Source organism: Talpa europaea (assembly GCF_964194135.1).
Source record: "Talpa europaea genome assembly, chromosome: 15".
NCBI classification, from domain to species: Eukaryota; Metazoa; Chordata; class Mammalia; order Eulipotyphla; family Talpidae; genus Talpa; species Talpa europaea.
The window spans coordinates 47924332-47937695 of NC_140083.1; the positions used below are offsets into that span (position 1 = coordinate 47924332).

At 37.9% G+C, this 13364-nt stretch overlaps 1 pseudogene across 1 annotated transcript in view; it reads right to left on the reverse strand.

The window, feature by feature from the left end:
* Positions 1–582: 582 nt before the first annotated feature.
* Positions 583–13364, reverse strand: part of LOC311184655 (nck-associated protein 1-like) — a 69632-nt pseudogene continuing 56850 nt past the window's right edge. The window contains exon 18 of the transcript in view: positions 583–708. The product of the transcript in view is annotated as a nck-associated protein 1-like (transcript). The remainder of the gene's footprint in view (positions 709–13364) is intronic.

Consider the following 13364-nt stretch of genomic DNA (forward strand, 5'->3'; position numbering starts at 1 on the left):
GTGCCAGCATTTTGGTCAGCAGGTCCCGGCACTGGCCCGAGAGGGAGGGCAGGTGGACGTACCCGCCCAGGATGCAGTCCCCGATCTCCCCAGGGCTGGTCCCCCTGGAGGGCAGTGTGCCAGTGACCATTCAGTAGAGGATGATGCCCAGGCTCCACATGTCCACCTTGGGGCCCTTATAGTGCTGGTGAAGGTAGACTTCGGGGGCCCAGTATTCTGGGCTACAGCAATATGTGCTCAGCGCTTTGTTGAAGCCCTGGACGCTGAGCCCAAAGTCCGCCAGCTTTACTTTTCTCTCTTGGTTCAGCAGAATGTTCTCAGGCTTCACATCCCGGTGTGCGATGCCTTTGGCGTGGCAGTAGCTGGGGGCGAGAGGATGTGTTGAAATATCTGGCAGGGCTCGCTCTCCACCAAGCTTCCACACTTGTTCAGGTAGACCCAGAGGTCGCCCCTCTCCACGGACTCCATCACGAGCTGCAGCTCCTCCCCGGTGTCCACCACCTGGAATAGCTAGATGATGTTCTGGTGGTGAAGCACCTTCATGCACCCCATCTCGCAGGCCAGGAGCTGGAGGTCGGGCAGCTAGGACTTGCGGATATCCTTGATGGCCACCTTCATGGCTGTGAGCGCGTGCAGTGCCAGCTTCATCTTGGCGTGGGCGTCCTCCCCCAGAGTCCACAGCACAAGGTAGGTTTTGACTTTACCTCCCTGGGGAGTGAGGTGCTTAAGCATAGCGAGTGTGGACTTGGACTGTGCTGACTACACTCACCAGCCCTGACTGTACTCACAGCCCTTGTGCTACCTTGGCTAACAACTAACTCTCCTACGATATTAACAAATGTACTATTAATCTAATGTTAATAGTACCCAAAAAGTACACACTGAACTCACTAAATACTAACAGTGCTAGCTTAACTCTACCAGCAATACTAACTTCACTAACGTTAGCAGAAATACTAATACTAACTACACAAAAAGTAAATGAAAATACACAAACAAAAAATTACAAATGAGATAAAAATTTAAAAATATGATTAAAACAAACCAATTGCAAACGAACCACTAAATTTAAGAATAAAACATAGAACAACAACAAAGACAAACAGGACAAACAACAGAAGAACAAACAACAATTAGAAACTAAAAATAAACAGCTAAAACAAATAACAAGTAAAAGAAATAAATAAACCAAAATAAAACCAAATAAACCAAAACATGCTCTCACTCTGTCCGAGTCCACATGTCACTATCCCAAAGCTTCCTGGCTCCTAAGGACATAGCCACAGTCCAGAAGGACTTATGTAGGCTCTGCTGGTTCCTTCACAGTGGCTCCTTGTGGCGTCAGAGCCAGAGGCCACAGCCATCCATTGGCAGAGGGAAACCCCAGTGGTTTCTCAGCCTTCACAATGAAGCTACTGCCAAGAGGTGTGTTTATGGGACCTACTAGAATTTGAAATGTACGACAGTTACAGTTAACGACAGTTAACGACAGTTAAGGACAAGCCATAGAATGCTTGAGAGGCTGTTTCATTTGTGCTGAGAAATCCTGTCCTAGGTTTTGGCTTTTCAAGATCTCCCCATACTGTCACTGCCTTAATCTCTGATGTGTCTCAAAATGACATGACACCATCAACTGACATAATAAACAACATAACGTCATGAGCATGAGACTCAACACAGTCCTTTCTTCACATCCTAACGTTGAAAACTCTGTGGGACATGGTTTCCCTCCATTTTTGCTCATAAGCTGAGCATGCCTATGGGCCACCTCTCAGGCCAGAGGCAGGGGCGGCTCTGGCAGGCGGGCAAGATGCAGTAAATCTCGGCCTGTGGGTTCCCTCTTGCCCATGTCTGCTGCTCTCCTGTCTTGCCTGCTAGTGCCAGGGCACAGCCCCTTCCCTCAGTGTCAAGAGTGTCGCCAGCAGCATGACACGGGGTGTGTGTGCATCACTCAGTGCTGCCTGCCGTGGTCTCCCCATGTTGTGGGGACACCCTCTGACCTGACTCAGATGGGGGTGGGGGCAGTGGGGTGTGGTCAGCTTCCACTGAGATTTCTGGCTTAGATATAGCGGCTTCTTGCTTGAGCTGGGGATTGGGGTGGGGAGAGGGGGTGGGTGAGTTGGCAAAGGACAGGTCCAGATGCTGTGCCCCTTAGCCCTTCTAGGAATTACCTGGCATCTGGAAATGGTGGGTGCAGGTGAACAATGGGGGTTCTGTTGCGACTCAGGCTGCAGGTTCCTTTCACCCTCCAAGCCTACTCTGCTCACTCACAGTATCAGCTGAGAACCGAGTCTCACCTGAGCAGCCTGAAGCACAGTCAGAGCCCTGAAGCTCAGAAGCATTGGCTCAGGGGTGTGGGGACTGATATTGCTCCAGCGCCTCTTTTTCCAGGTCCAGAGAGTGGATGGTTTGATTTGGCTCAGGGTGTGAGGACACACGGGGCAGGCTTCCCGCTGGTCCATCTGCCCCTGGGGAGCCTGACCCATCAGTGGCTTTGAGAGGTTCTGTTGCTCCCTCCTGCCAACTGCTGCCACTGATGCTGAGCTGCTGCAGAGAGGGAGTTTTGGCCACGCATCCTCTCCCCAACTTGGTGCTTCAGTTCTATAGTCGGCTCTCAGGGTTAGTGTTTAAGCTTGTCTTGATGTGTCTATTAATTTAGTTACTTTATATTCTATATATTAGTGACACCATTAATATTTATTTTATTTCTCCTTCTGTTTATTTCACTTAGCATTATCCCTTTCAGCTCCATCCATGTTGCCAAAAATGGTATAAGTTTATCTTTTTTGTTCACTGAGTAATATTCCTTTGTTTATATGTATCACATCTTCTTGAACTGCTCATCTGCCCTGGGGCATTTAGGTGTTTCCATATCTTGGCTATTGTAGATAGTGCTGCTCTAAACACAGGTGTGCGGGTTTCCTTTAGAACTAGTATTTTTGTGCTCTTTGGATAAATATTTCGGAATGGAATTGCTGGGTCATATAGTAAATCCACTTTTAGTCTCTTGAGGAATCTCCACACTTTTTTCCATAGAAGTTAGATTAGTCTACATTCCCACCAACAATGGAATAGGGTTCCTTTCTCTGCATATCCTCAGCAGCACTTTTGTTTTGTTTTTAATATGGGTCAATCTTACAGGTGTGAGGCTTTATTTTTATTTTAAGTGCACCAGTTTGTTCAGGTGCTGGTGTGGATCTTGTGGGAAGTCACAAGACCTCGGTTGTTCCAGACAGGCACTGTTGGGGTCCCCTAGATGGTCACAAGTTCTCTGGCTCCTGTGGCTCCCTTCCATTTTGCATCTGGTGTCTCAGTGGTGTGGGGGCTGGATGGGGCTGCCAGGGTGTAACTTAATATTTTAAATATGTATGGTGCATTAAATTTCCCTCTGCCCATATCTAATAGCACATCACTTATTTGTTCCAGGTTATGCTGGAAACTGACTCTATTATCCAAGAATATGTCATAAGAATAAGAAAGAAGTGCTAATACGCACACTGTCAATAAAGGTATGTCCATTTTATTAATTTCATAATTAATAACTTCACTAGTTTATGTTTCATAGTTAATTTCAGATGATCTGAGCTAAGATAACATAAATACAAAGAAAGCTGACAATTTGGCCAAATGGTAGCCTTATAAAATGTGAGAATAAATAACTCCCAGTGTGATATGATTTCCAAATCCTGGAAAGACACTTCTTCCCCAAACTTGTACCTTGTTTACTAAATTCCTTTTCCCAGCTTCCTCCCTTTATGAAATTTCAAGTTGACAATCTCTCATCTTTTCCACATTTCCTGAATTTCATTCTTCAGGATCTTCCAAACACTCTTATTTCAACATTTATTCCAAAACATATAAAACGCAAGCACCTTCAGGGAGAAATGACAGCCACTGACAATTTGGTTTATTTGGTTTTCTTTTAGTTTATTTATTTTTTTACTTATTTAGTTATTTGTTTTAGTTCAAAAATGGTTAATTTTTATTTAGAGTTCCAAGGCATATTGCAGGGGAGGAGGAGGGAGAGGGACCAGAGGGAGGGAGGGAGGAGCACAGGGGACTGAGGTGATGGTGCACGGGTGCATTGGTGAAGGAAACTCTAGGGGGACTACACCTGAGGGGGTGGGGGGAAGCAAATATTGTTCAAAAATGAACAATGATGTAAAAAATAATATAAAAAGTAGAAAAGAAAAAAAAAGGTTAATTTTTTTTTAGAGTTCCAAGGCATTGTACAGAGTTTTACTTATGTCTTACTCAATTATAAGACTAAATAAGATTTTTATCTCTTGTTGAAAGATTTTGATAAGTGACAATAGATAAAGAACTGCACATTAAAGGGAGGAAGACCTGGAAGTATGTCTGGAGTGAGAACACTGGAAGAATAAGTTAACAATTCAAAAGTATTTGAGCCATCGAATAATGCATGGTATAAATACCAGGAAACACCAAACAAGTTACATTTATTATTAACGTTGTAAATCTAGTAGAATTCTTTTTCAGGTAACTTAGCTGTATATGTGATATACATTTTTCAAAATTTCCCATTAAATCTAATAAATTAGTTTTGATTTGCAATATCATTTAACCACTGATTGATTTTTTTATTATTTTCATGGGATTAGGCTAAAAGAATTTCACAGCATTTTCACAAGAAGGGAAATTTTTCAGAGACCTTTTAAATGTAATTAAGAGCTACCTATGGGTTGATCTGGTTTTATTAGGAAAAATATATATGGGTGAGTTACCAGATAATGGGTTTTTAAATCTGCATTAACAGCCATTTGCTAAAATTTCATGTTAGCTACTTCATTATTTATTTTTAGGATGTTATTTATTTTTAAGGTATTTATTTATTTATTTTAACATTTATAAATTGTCTGGTTTTTCTTTGTTGTGTTTTGTACTATTATTATTATTATTTTACACTGATGTCTTATTTGGTCCCCCTATATTCCTGTTATAAGTGAAACCATCTGATATTTTTCTTTTTCCTTCTAGCTTATTTCACTAACCATAATTCCTTCTAGCTCCATCCACATTGCTGCAAATGACAAGAGTTTATCTTTTTTGATTGCTGAATAAAATTCCATTGTGAATATATACCACATCTTTTGATCTGGTCATCTATTTTTGGGCATTTGGGTTGTTTCCAGGTTTTACCTATTGTAAATAGTGCTGCAATAAACATAGGGGTACAGGTGATCTTTTGAATCACTGTTTTTGTGTCCTTTGGATAGATCCCTAGGAGTGGAATTGCCTAATTGTATGGTAGCTCCATTTTTAATAGACTGAGGTACCTCCAGACAGCTTTTCACAGTGGCAGGACCAGCAATTTGTACTCCCACCAGCAATTTAGGAGAGTTCCTTTTTCACCACATCCTCACCAGCATTTGTTGTTGCTTGTTTTTTTGATATGTGCCATTCTTTTGATATGTGCCATTCTGGTGTAAGGTGGTATCTCAATGTGGTTTTGATTTGCATTTCCTTGATGATAAGGGATGTTGAACATTTTTTTCATATGCCTGTTGGCCATTTGCTTTTCCTCTTTGGAGAAATATCTTTTGAATTCTTCTGCCCATTTCTTGACAGGATTGTTTATTTTGTTTTTGTTGAGCCATGTGAGTTCTTTGTATATCATTGTGATCAGTCCCTTATCAGTTGGATGGAGTGCAAAGATTTTTTTTCCCAATCAGTGGGGTGTCTCTCTGTTTTGGTTAATGTCTCTTTGGCTGTACAGAAGATTTTCAGTTTGATGTAATCCCAGGTGTTTATCTTTGCCTTCATTATCACTGCTTTGGGTGATGAGTCTTTAAAGATGTTATTGTGATATATGTCTTGTAGTGTTTTACCTATATTTTCTTCTATATATTTTATGGTTTCAGGATTTATGTCCAGTTCTTTCATCTATTTTGAGTTGATTTTTGTGCACTATGAGAGGTAGTGGTCTAGTTTCATTTTTTTGTGTGTGGTGGTCCAGTTTTCGAAGCACCATTTATTGAACAAACTGTCCGTGTTAAATTGCATATCCTTTGCTCCTTTGTCAAAGATTAGTTGTTCATATAAGTATGGCTTTATTTCTGGGCTCTCTATTTAGTACCATTGGTCTGTGTGTCTGTTTTTGTTCCAATACCAAATTGTTTTAATTTTATGGCTTTGTAGTATAGCTTGAAGTTTGGAAGTGTGATACCTCCCATCTCTTTTGTTTTTATCAGTAAGGCTTTGGCTATTCGTGGTTTTTTGTGGTTCCATATGAATTTCATCAGTATTTGTTCTATTTCTTTGAAGAATGTCTTTGGGATTTTTATTGGAATAGCACTGAATCTGTACATTGCTTTTGGGAGGATGGCCATTTTAATAATGTTGATTCTTCCAATCCATGAGCAGGGGATGTCTTTCCATTTCTTTGTGTCTTCTTCAATTTCTTTTTAACAGTGTTTTATAATTTTCTTTGTATAGGTCTTTCACCTCTTTTGGTAGGTTTATTCCCAAGTATTTGATTTTTTTTGGCTTCAATTATAAAAGGGATGGCTTTCTTGATTACTTCTTCAGATTCATTGTTTGTATATAGGAAGGCTATTGATTTTTGTTTGTTGATTTTGTATCCTGCTACTTTACTGAACTGGTTGATTATTTTGAGTAGTATTTCTGAGGAGTTTTTAGGATTCTCTATGTATATTATCATATTGTCTGCAAATAGTGATAGTTTTACTTCTTCTTTCCCTATCTGGATTCCTTGTATGTCTTTCTCTTGTCTTATTGCCCTGGCTAGGACCTCCAGTATTATATCGAAGAGCAGTGTTGAGAGAGGACAACCTTGTCTTGTTTCTTATCTTAAAGGAAAGGCCTTCAGGTTTTCGCCATTGAGAATAACATTGGCAGTGGGTTTGCCGTATACGGCTTTTTATCATGTTAAGGTATGTTCCTTCTGGGGCCTCCCCGGTGGCACAGGTGGTTGAGCGCTGGGCTGTGAAGCTGCCCCCAGCCACTGGGAGAGGATCCCACATGGCACGCAGACCTCTCCTGCCGCGCCCACTGCTCCCTTCATCGGTCTGTCTGTTTTGTTCCCCACTCTGGCTCTGGTGAATTCTCTCACCCTCCCGCGCTTCTGACTGTACCCAGTGCTTGTATAAATAAATGAATGAATGAATGAATGAATGAATGAATGAATAAATAAATAAATAAATAAATCTTTTTAAAAAGCAATTTAAAAAAATAAAATGGTTTGTTCCTTCTATCCCGAGAATTTCAAGGGCTTTCATCATAAATGCATGTTGGACTGTCAAATGCTTTCTCAGAATCTATTGATACGATCATATAGTTTTTATTTTTCTTTTTGTTGATGTGTTGGGTTACACGGATCGATTTTCATATGTTGAACCATACTTGTGCCCCTAGGATTAATCCCACTCAATCGTGGTGTACTATCTCTTTGATGCATTGTTGGATTCTGTTGGCAAGGATTTTGTTGAGGATTTTGCATCAGTGTTCAATAGGGAGATTGGCCAGTAATTTTCTTTTTTTAGTGCTATCTTTGTTTGGTTTTGGTGTTCGTGTAATGTTGGCTTCATAGAACATACTTGCTAGTATTCCTTCTTTTTCAATTTTTTGAAAGAGTTTGGGTAGGATAGGCACTAATTCATTGCTGAATGTTTGGTAGAATTCATTTGTGAGGCCATCTCGGCCTGGGCTTTTGTTTTTGGGGAGTGCTTTGATTACTGTCTCAATTTTGCTGCTTGTAATTGGTCTGTTTAGTTGTTCTATTTCTTCTTTGTCCAGCTTTGGATGATTATATCCTTCTAGGAATTTGTCCATCTCTTCTAGGTTGTTGAATTTGTTTGCATATAAGTGTTCAGAGTAATCTCTGATTATTCTTTTGATTTCCACTGAGTCTGTTGAGATTTCTCCTCTTTCATTTATAATCCTATTTATGTGTGTTTTTTCCTGTTTTTTTTCTTTGTGAGCCTTGCTAGAGTTTTGTCTATTTTGTTTTTTTTTTTTTTTTTTCAAAGAACCAACTTTTGGTTTCATTGATCTTTTGGATTGTTTTTTTTTTTTTTTAATTTCCAGTTTGCTTATTTCTGCTTTGCTTTTTGTTATTTCCTTTCTTTTACTGGCTTTAGGGTTTTTTTGTTGTTCTTTTTCTAGCTCTTTGAGATGTGAGATTAGGTTGTTTCTTTGAGTTCTTTATTGTTTGCTGATGTGAGCCTGTGTTGCTATGTATTTTCCTCTTATTACTGCTTTTGTTGCATCCCATACATTCTAAAAAGTGGTGTCCTCCTTGTTCTTCAACTCAAAGTATTTTTAATTTCTTCTTTGATCTCCTCATTAGTCCAGTTGTCTTCCAGTAGTGTGGATATCAATCTCCATGAAGTGGGAGGGTTTCTTGTTTTCTTTTTATGATTTATTTCTAGCTTGATGCCTTTATGATCAAAGAAGATAGTTGGAATGATTTTGATCTTTATGTATGTGTTGATGTTTGTCTTGTGGCCCAGTATGTGATCGATTCTGGAGAATGATTCATGCACACTTGAGAAAAATGATACTCGGATTTTTTTGGGTGCAGTGTCCTATAGATGTTTGTTAAGTCCATGAGTTTGATGTCTTTATTTAGGGATCCAGTGTCTTTGTTTAATGTTTGTCTCGTTGATCTGTCCATTGGTGAGAGTGGGGTGTTGAAGTCTCCCACTATATATGTATTTTCTTTAATGTCTGTTTTCACAGCTGATAATAATTTTCTAATATATTTTGGTGCCCCTTCATTTGGTGAGTGTAAGTTGACGAATGTTATATTTTCCTGATGTATTGTCCCCTTGATCATAATGTAGTGTCCTTCTATGTCTCTTTTTACCATTTTTAATTTGAAGTCTCTTTCATCTGATAAAAGTATGGCTGTTCCTGCCTTCTTTTTTGGTCCATTTGCTTATAGAATTGTTTTCCAACCTTTTACTTTCAGTCTATGTTTATCTTTTGTGGTTAAATCTGTTTCCTAGAGACAGCAGAAGGTTGGATTTTGTTTTTTTAATCCAGCCTGCTACTCTGTGTCTTTTTATTGATGAGTTTAATCCATTTACATTTAGAGTTAATATTGATAGGTTGGCATCTGTGTTTGCCATTTTGTTTGTCAGTTTCAGTTTTTCCCCTTGTCTTGGACTCTTGCAAGCTTTACTATTATGTGTCTTGCTGTAGTTTTCTTTTCATTGTGGTAATTGGGAGTTCTTCTTCTTCTTCGTCTTCTTCTTCTTCTTTTTTTTTTCAGAAACTTATAGTTTTAATCAGATAAAAATTAAGGAAAAATCCCTAGAAGGAACCACTGGCAGAGATTCTCAAATTCCCCTCCAGAATTCCTTTATAATTTTTCAACAATTGTATCAATATTTTAACAACAAGAGAAAAATATTGGGCTTTTTAATGAATTATTTTATTTTATATAATTCTTATATCATTTTCCATTTTTTCATAATGTGTGCATTTTCATTTTGGTTACATTCCCCATGCAATTCCCACCCCCTTTTTCTAATCCTAATCCCTCTTCTCCTCACCTGGGCCCCCACTGTAGTGTGTCTCTGGTCTATCGTTGCTTGTTGATTTTGATTTTGACTTTATTGCAATTAGTCTTTTTCCTGGTCCCTTATTTAGATTTTTTAAATTCCTGCTATGAGTGACACCATATTTTCTTTTTCTTTCTGGCTTATTTTGCTGAGCATGATCTCTTTCAACTCCATCCATGTTGCTGCAAATAGCATAAGTTTATCTTTTTTGATTGCTGAGTAATATTCGTTGTGTATATATACCACATCTTCTTGATCTAGTCATCTATTTTTGGACGTTTGGGTTGTTTCCATAGCTTAGCTATTGTAAATAATGCTGCTATAAACATAGGGGTGCTTTTGAATTATTGTTTCTGTGTCCTTTGAGTAAATACCTAGGAGTGGAGTTGCTGGATCATATGAAGCTCTACTTTTAGTAGGTCAAGAAATCTCCACACAGCTTTCCATTGTGGTTGGACCATTTTGCACTCCCACCAGCAGTGCAGGAGAGTTCCTTTTTCTCCACATCCTCGCAACATTTGTTGTTATTAATTTTTTAATATGTGCCATTCTCACTGGTGTAAGATGGAATCTCATTGTAGTTTTGAATTTCATTTCCCCAATTCCAAGTGATGTTGAACATTTTTTCATATGCCTGTTGGCCATTTGCATTTCCTCTTTGGAGAAGTTCTTTTTTAGCTCTTCTGCCCATTTTTTGACTGGATTATTTTCTTTGTTTTTGTTGATTCTCATCAGCTCTTTGTAGATTTTTGGGATCAGTCCTTTATCATCAGTGTTGTGTGCAAAAGATTTCTCCCAGTCAGTGTGGTTTCTCTTTGTTTTGGTTATTGTCTCTTTTGCTGTGCATAAGCTCTTTAATTTGATGTAGTCCCAGCTGTTTATCTTTGCCTTCACTATCACTGCTTTGGGTGATGTGTCTGTAAAGATGTGTTTGAGGTGCATGTCAAGTAGTTTTTCGCCTATATTTCTTTCCATATATTTTATAGTTTCAGGTCTTATGTCTAGTTCTTTAACCCATTTTGAGTTGGTTTTTGTGCAGAGTGTGAGGTAGTAGTCAAGCTTCATTCTTTTGCATGTAGCAACCCAGTTTTCCCAGCACCATTTACTGAACAAACTTTCTTTGCTCCAGTGCATATTCTTTGCTCCTTTGTCAAAGATTAGTTGACCATAGATCTGTGGGTTTATTTCTGGATTTTCTATTCCATTCCATTGGTCTGTGTGTCTGTTCTTGTTCCAATACCATGCAGTTTTGATTATTATGGCATTGTTATAGTTTGAAATCTGGGAGTGTGATGCCTCCATTCCCTTCTTTTTCTTCAGGAGACATTTGGCTATTCTGGGTTATTGGTGGTGCCATATGGATTTCATCAATATTTGTTCTTTTTCTTTGAAGAATGTCATTGAAATTTTTATTGGAATAGTATTGAATGTGTAAATTGCTTTTAGTAGGATGGCCATTTTGATAATGTTAATTTTTCCAATCCATGAGCAGGGGATGTCTTTCCATTTCTTTGTGTTTTCTTCTATTTCTTTTAACAGTGTTTTATAGTTTTCTTTGTATAGGTCCTTTACCTCTTTTGTTAGGTTTATTCCCAAGCATTTGAATTTTTTGGTTTCAATTATAAAAGGAATTTTTTTTTATTTCTTCTTCTTAAGGTTCATTGTTTGTGTATAGGAAGGCTACTGATTTTTGCATGTTGAATTTGTATCCTGCCACTTTACTAAACTGATTGATTAGTTTGATTAGTTTTTCTGTGGAGGTTTTGGGGTTCTCTTTGTATATTATCATATCATCTGCAAATAGTGATAGTTTAACGTCTTCCTTCCCTATTTGGATTCCTTGTATGTCTTTCTCTTTTCTTATTGCTCTGGCTAGGACTTCCAGAATTATATTTAAAAGCAGTGTTGAGAATGGACATCCTTGTCTTGTTCCAGATTTTAATGGAAATGCTTTCAGCTATTCCCCATTGAGAATGATAATGGCTATGGGATTGTCATATATGGCCTTTATGATGTTAAGGTATGTTCCTTGTATCCCGAGAATTTTGAGGGCTTTTGTGATAAATGGGTGTTGTACTTTGTCTAAAGCTTTCTCAGCATCTATTGATATTATATGGTTTTTATATTTCTTTTTGTTGATAACATTGTGTTGGATAACATTGATTGATTTTCAGATGTTAAACCATCCTTGTGTCCCTGGAATAAATCCTCCTTAGTCATGGTGAATTATCTTATGGATACATTGTTGGATTGTGATAGCTAAAATTTTATTGACAATTTTTGCATCCATGTTCATTGGAGAGATTGGCCTGTAGTTTTCTTTTTTTGCATTGTCCTTGTTCGGTTTTGGTATTAATGTGATGTTGGCTTCATAGAAGTGTTCGTATTCTACCTTCCTTCTCAATTTTTTGAAAGAGTTTGTGAAGGATAGGTGCTAATTTGTGTTTGAATGTTTGGTAGAATTCATTTGTAAATCCACCTGGTCATGGGCTTTTGTTTTGGGGGAGGGTTTTGATTACCATTTCAATTTTGCTGCTTGTAATTGGTCTGTTTAAGTATTCTATGTATTCTTTATCTAGCTTTGGGTGATTGTAGAGTTGTAGAAATTTGTCCATTTCTTGTAGATTGTTGAACTTGTTTGCATATAACTGTTCATAGTAGTTTCTCATTATTCTTTTGATTTCTGCTGTGTCTTTTGTGATTTCTCCTCTGTCATTTATGATCCTATTTATTTGTGCTTTCTCCCATTTTTCCTTTGTGAGCCTGACTAGGGGTTTGTCTATTTTATTTATTTTTTCAAAGAACCAACTTTTGGTTTCATTAATCTTTTGGATTGTTTTTTTTAAGTTTCGATTTCATTTATTTGTGCTTTGGTTTTTATTATTTCTTTTCTTCTACTGGTTTTAGGGTTTTTTTTGTTGTTGTTGTTGTTGTTGTTCTTTTTCCAATTCTTTGAGCTGTAAGAGGAGGGTATTTCTTTGAGTTCTTTCTTGTTTCTTGATGTAACCCTGTATTGCTATATATTTTCCTCTTATTACTGCTTTTACTGCATCCCATACATTTAGGTAATTGGTGTCCTCCTTGTCCTTCAACTCAAAGTATTTTTTAATTTCTTCTTAGATCTCCTCATTAGTCCAGTGGTGCTCCAGAAGAATGTGTTTCAATCTCCATGAGGTAAGAGAGTTCCTTGCCTTCTTTTTATGGTTTATTTCTAGTTTGATGCCTTCATGGTCAGAGAAGATGGTTGGTGTGATTTCAATCCTGGTGTATCTGTTGATGTTTGTCTTATGTCCCAGTATGAGATCAATCCTGAAGAATGGTCCATTTGTGCTTGAGAAAAATGTCTACTCACATTTTTCTGGGTTTAGTGTTCTCTAGATGTCTGTTAAGCCCATGAGCTCTAGATCCTTATTTAGAGCTTTAGTGTCCTTACTTATTTTTTGTCTTGTTGATCTACCCATTGTTGATAGTGGTGTGTTGAAGTCTCCTACTACATATGTATTTTATCTGATGTCTGTTTTCAGAGATGATAGTAGTTGTCTGATATATTTTGGTGCTCCTTCATTTGGTGAGTATATGTTTATGAGTGTTATTTCTTCTTAAAGTATTGTCCCCTTGATCACAATGTAGTGACCATTGGGGTCTCTTTTTGCCTTTCTGAGTTTGAAATCTGTTTTATCTGATATAAATATAGCTGTTCCTGCCTTCTTTTTTTGGTCCTTTTGCTTGTAGGTTTGTTTTCCATCCTTTTACTTTTATTTTTATCTTTTGTAGTTAAATGTGTTTCCTGGAAACAGCAAAAGGTTGGGTTTTGTT